This window comes from Protomyctophum parallelum, assembly GCF_964188405.1.
Source record: "Protomyctophum parallelum genome assembly, chromosome: 3".
Lineage (NCBI taxonomy): Eukaryota > Metazoa > Chordata > Actinopteri > Myctophiformes > Myctophidae > Protomyctophum > Protomyctophum parallelum.
The window spans coordinates 12,647,356-12,653,630 of NC_139698.1; positions in this window are offsets into that span (position 1 = coordinate 12,647,356).

Consider the following 6,275-nt stretch of genomic DNA (forward strand, 5'->3'; position numbering starts at 1 on the left):
GATCAACACGGAGCGCCACCATTTCCCATCTTCCATCCTGATTGGCTAAGATTGGCTTCCAAAGCTCACACGATTCGTCCATTTCGAAAAAAGGCCACAAATCACAAACACAGTGTGCAATTTCCGTTAAATTATACATGCACATTTTCACTAGGCCGAGGACGACATGCCACAATTTTTTCCTCAAAATCAGCCTCACGCTGGCGCTATAACAGGCCAATTCCTGTTTTTAGCTATAACTGCATCGATCTGTATACAACTTATGTATGCACACATGGAAAAACATTGTACCTGCATCCCTCCAACACGAACCTCCGGCCCAAATCTTCCTCAACAGCCTGTTAGCGCCACCATGAGGCCACAACCTGACCTGCCCTGGTGGAGACCTGTGCCGATTGGCACTTTGTCTAGTTAGAATCTGATCTCAGGTCAAAATGGAACACTGACACCCGCGGTTGACTGACAAAGGTTCCAGGTTCGCTCTCCTGGCTACGTGTCGAAGTGTCCTTGAGCAAGACACTGAACCGATTAGGTTGGTCTTGCACGGTTTCCACCGCCATCGGTGTGAATGTAGGGGTGACGTGGTGAATGTGAAGTACACACCGCCATCGGTGTGAATGTAGGGGCGAAGTGGTGAATGTATGGGCGAAGTGGTGAATGTATGGGAGAAGTGGTGAATGTGAAGTACACACCGCCATCGGTGTGAATGTATGCAGGGCGAAGTGGTGAATGTATGGGCGAAGTTGTGAATGTATGGGAAAAGTGGTGAATGTATGGGCGAAATGGTGAATGTATGGGCGAAGTGGTGAACGTGGTGAACGCCATCGGTGTGAATGTAGGGGCGAAGTGGTGAATGTATGGGAGAAGAGGTGAATGTATGGGCGAAGTGGTGAATGTATGGGCGAAGTGGTGAACGTGGTGAACGCCATCGGTGTGAATGTAGGGGCGAAGTGGTGAATGTATGGGAGAAGTGGTGAATGTATGGGCGAAGTGGTGAATGTATGGGCGAAGTGGTGAATGTATGGGCGAAGTGGTGAATGTATGGGCGAAGTGGTGAACGTGGTGAACGCCATCGGTGTGAATGTAGGGGCGAAGTGGTGAATATATGGGAGAAGTGGTGAATGTATGGGCGAAGTGGTGAATGTATGGGCGAAGTGGTGAATGTATGGGCGAAGTGGTGAATGTATGGGAGAAGTGGTGAATGTATGGGCGAAGTGGTGAATGTATGGGCGAAGTGGTGAATGTATGGGAGAAGAGGTGAATGTATGGGCGAAGTGGTGAATGTATGGGCGAAGTGGTGAACGTGGTGAATGCCATCGGTGTGAATGTAGGGGCGAAGTGGTGAATGTATGGGAGAAGTGGTGAATGTATGGGCGAAGTGGTGAATGTATGGGCGAAGTGGTGAACGTGGTGAACGCCATCGGTGTGAATGTAGGGGCGAAGTGGTGAATGTGAATTACACACCGCCATCGGTGTGAATGTAGGGGCGAAGTGGTGAATGTGAAGTACACACCGCCATCGGTGTGAATGTAGGGGCGACGTGGTGAATGTATGGGCGAAGTGGTGAACGCCATCGGTGTGAATGTAGGGGCGAAGTGGTGAATGTGAAGTACACACCGCCATCGGTGTGAATGTAGGGGCGAAGTGGTGAATGTGAAGTACACACCGCCATCGGTGTGAATGTAGGGGCGACGTGGTGAATGTATGGTCAAAGTGGTGAACGCCATCGGTGTGAATGTAGGGGCGAAGTGGTGAATGTGAAGTACACACCGCCATCGGTGTGAATGTAGGGGCGACGTGGTGAATGTATGGGCGAAGTGGTGAACGCCATCGGTGTGAATGTAGGGGCGATGTGGTGAATGTATGGGCGAAGTGGTGAACGCCATCGGTGTGAATGTAGGGGCGACGTGGTGAATGTATGGGCGAAGTGGTGAACGCCATCGCTGTGAATGTAGGGGCGACGTGGTGAATGTGAAGTACAAGGGAAGCACTTTGAAGGGTCAGAACTGCTAGAAAGGCGCTTTATAAATGCATTACATGTATTATTTAGCCCCGACCAGAGACAACATTGTCTGTTTCCTTCAATATTAATATCACATTCACAATATAAGCTCTACAGTCTGCAATCTATTATTGGCATTAGCTACAATTTTCTACACTTCTGAATGTAGTCATAAAATTTGTATATTGTAACAGTATTGTTTTAAGTAGCCTACTGTACATTTGTGAAAGGTTACATTTTTTTTTGATAACCCATATTGCAGTGAAAGAATGACCTTTATATTAATGTTGTAGACTGTTTTTGAAATAGTAAGCTGATATGTTCCTATAATAGTGCTATAACTATAATAGTGCACATTGAGACATTCCTATATTATACAGCATGCTATAGAGAAATGACGGTTTAAGAATAAACCACAACTTCCTGCAAAACAGTTCCTAAACCTTTGACGAGATAGTAAGCTAGTAATTAGAAAAGCACACCAGACACGAACATCCAAACATCTCTCTTAACCCATTTAGACCTGAGGTCGATTCTACAAATATCTTCTCAATCCTGTTTTCTGAAAAACCGATGTTTCTGTCAGTGGTTCTCAAACTTTTTCATGTCAAGGAGCCCCAAAAATATATGAAATTGGCCGCGGACCCCCATCTGAAAATATGTTTGTTCCAGGGACCCCCCAGAAGCAAAGATTTGAGTTAAAAACGGCACTGAGTGCCGCGCTACGAGCTTGTAGGTGTGCTATTTTTGAAAAATCGTGAGCTTATAGATCTGCTATTTTTCGATAGATAAAGCATAACATAATGGGTAAAACACAGACAAGGGTTCCCGTCCAGAATATCCATGTATCAACAGAAATACAAACAAAGAACAAAACATTACGGATTAGATAATGATAAGTACATTATTTAATGCTATATTTGCAGTTGTGGAAAAGGATTTTATTTTACATATAGCAACACCATAATGCTGAGAATAAATACTCTAGTTCTGCATTAAAAATGCTTATTATAAGCATGTTTGACTCCTCTTGGGACTGGGAGCAGTGTTGCCAAGCCTGCTTATTATAAGCGACTGTAGGCTTGTTTCTCTGTTGCTTGTAAATATTGGTTGCCTGCAGGTCCTGCGGGTTGACCTGAGGAACCAAGTAGCCTATATATGCACAGCTGCCAATGATATCCTCATTATCCTGATATCCCGGCTGCTGATATTGTAGGACAAGACACTCACTGTCGTTCAATGTTCTCTCATGTATTGAATTGTATTTGTAGCCTACACAATTATAAAAGACAAGGAAAATATGAATTTTGCAGTTGCTTGTTTGGTATATTTTGTGCCAGGGATCCACCCACCCATACCAGATTTGTTTATTGGGACCAAAGGTCGCAGTTATCTATGAAACCTTGTGTGTTTTTTTGTCACTATGACATCATCAGGGATTTTAGTAAATCAGGGATCATATCATAGTAAATGCGACTTGCTGTCGCAATTAAGCCCATATATGGAGATCCCTGATTTCATATTATAGTATACGTCAGAACCTGTGCTGACATTCCCTATGTTGATCCATCCCCATCCATCCTTCCTCTTCGATGTCTCCCTTTTGACTCTATAGAAATGGGCCTACCCCAAAGTTATTTTTGCAGGCGTAGCCGCGCCCGGCAGTCGGCAAAAACTAGAGTTCTCAACAGGAATATTGAACCAATGAAAAGTATTAAAAAGTGCTTCGGACCATCAAACTGTGTGCTAACGCAGCTAAATGCACCCCTAAGTAATTGACAGTATATAAAGTTTGTGACTTTATATACTGTATACCATCTTTGATGAGGCAGTATTGCATTGTTTTAAAAAATATAAGGATTAATTTCCTGAAAATTTTATTCTTTTTTTATTTCCTGAAAAATGAACAATTTGCAGTCAGGTGGTTTCTTGCCAACAGCAGAGATATGTTTAAAGTGCTTATATGGCCTATTATATATAGTCACTTCTTTTGGGCTGAATGAATGAACGAATGCTTGTTTTCATAGAGGTGGTTGCTTATTTCTCTGGCAACACTGACTGCGGGAGGTGCTGCTGAACACTGCCCTACTCTTCATGTCCTGCTGACTTTATTAGGAGTCATACAACCAGTGATGTCATGTAACTTATTACTTAAGTAGGCTACAATTTTGAGGTATACTTTTACTTTACTTGAAGCAATTAAGGTTTGTACTTTTTACTCCACTACATCTTTAGATCATTAATTATTAATGGAAAAATATATACGTCTAACATCTAGCAATTTCTTTAAAAATATCCAATCTACACGCTCACAACATACAAGATGATGAGAGATGAGATGTACTTTATTGTCCCACGAGGGGAAATTGTCTTGGGCAAAAGTGCATAGTAGGCCTACATCAACGTTTTAAAACACACACAGACAATACACAATAGCAGCATTGTACAATCATTGGAGAGAGTATTCACAAGGTATAGTATGACAAGAGTATCACAAGATAAGAACAGTGCAAATTTGCAATCAGAAAGTATGAATATAAAAAGTACAAAGGAGTAATTCACCAGGTATAAGAGTATTCACAAGGTATGGTATCACAGAGTATCACAAGAGAACAATAAGTAACAGACGAAAGGTCAAGAAGTCCCAATACCACTAAGAGCTATGAACTATATGGTGATTGTTCAGTAGAACAATTAAAGTGGGAAGGAAAGAAAGTGGGAAGGAAAGAAAGTTTGAAGAGGTTGCTCTTGCAACGGCACGCTCTATAACGTCTACCAGAGGGTAACCGCTCAATATAACACGCTCTATAACGTCTACCGAGGGTAACAGCTCATACTCTGAAGATAATATATGTGAAGGAGCAGGCAACACTCTATTTGACAGGCAAACACTCAAAGATTGTCTGAAGAGATGGAGAGAATCTTTCCTACCAATTACCTTCATGGCTGTTTTTTCCATTTTAGCTATTCTGGACAGAGTGTCAACCAAACCAAGCTGACATGCCGTATCTAATAATGCTACCCAGCACTGCATCATAGACATGACTCCCTTGCTCACACCAAAAAGCCTGAGCCGGCGGAGAAAGTGCAAGCGTTGTGCCAATTTGGCACACAGGTAATCCACATGGACATTCCATTTGAGCTGGTTGTCCATTCGGATCCCCAGGTAATATAATTTCAACCTAAGGGCCGATTCAACCGCTGTTTCGGCGCTGTAGTGCCGAAATGATTTCGGCTCGTCAGACATGTTCAGTAGCACCGAAGAGCCGACTTTAGGACGGTACCCGCCCCCCCGAACCTCAAATGACGTCACATTGTAGGCTTTACAGAGCCGAACCAACTTTTATTCGGCTCTAAAATAGGAGTATGAATCGGCCCTTACAATAGGTTGTGAGATTGTAGTATCGTAGTAGTAGTATTGTATCAGCAATTTTCAACGTAAAAAAATAGGGCTTAAGTGGTTAATGATCAATGATTATTAGTCCTATAACATGAGAGATAATTTCTGAAATGGGCATTCTGCATAATGAGCACTTTCCATTTAGCTACTTTAAGTTTTTTTTATGCTACTTTTGTCCAAAGTCCAAATTCAGAGTTCTTCTTCCACCATGGCCCACAACACATTCTTATGTTCAACCTATAGACATAGCACGCCATAGTACATATGTATAGCATAGTAGTATATATGTATAGTTTATATGTATAGTTTCATTATATAGATATTCCACTGTTACTTTCTTAGCTTACGCATGTTTCATGATAAATGCTCTTTATGTGATGTATTCCCATGCTTTTTGTTCTTGCTTAATGTAAATCGCTCTGGATTAAGAGCGTCTGCTAAATGCCTAAATTGTAAAAATTGTAAAAATACTGTGCTGAAATGTTTACTATTGAGATATAATAGATCCTACCTGCTTGACCATCAGGTCAAAATGTGTGTCAGATCCTGTGTCTATAGGTGAGACATGACCTTTGACCTGTGTCTATAGGTGAGTCATGACCTTTGACCTGTGTCTATAGGTGAGACATGACCTTTGACCTGTGTCTATAGGTGAGACATGACCTTTGACACAATATACATGACTCAGTAGAAAAGTACAAGTTTGTACGAGTATTAACATAATACAGACAAAATTGCATTGTATTAATAAAACTCACACCTGTGTGAAGTGAGGGGCGCTCTTATCATTGTTCTATCATTGTTAATGGGAATTTAATATTTGTGTAGGATCGAAATAGCCAATTTGCTTGTCTACCTATGTCTGTGTTACCG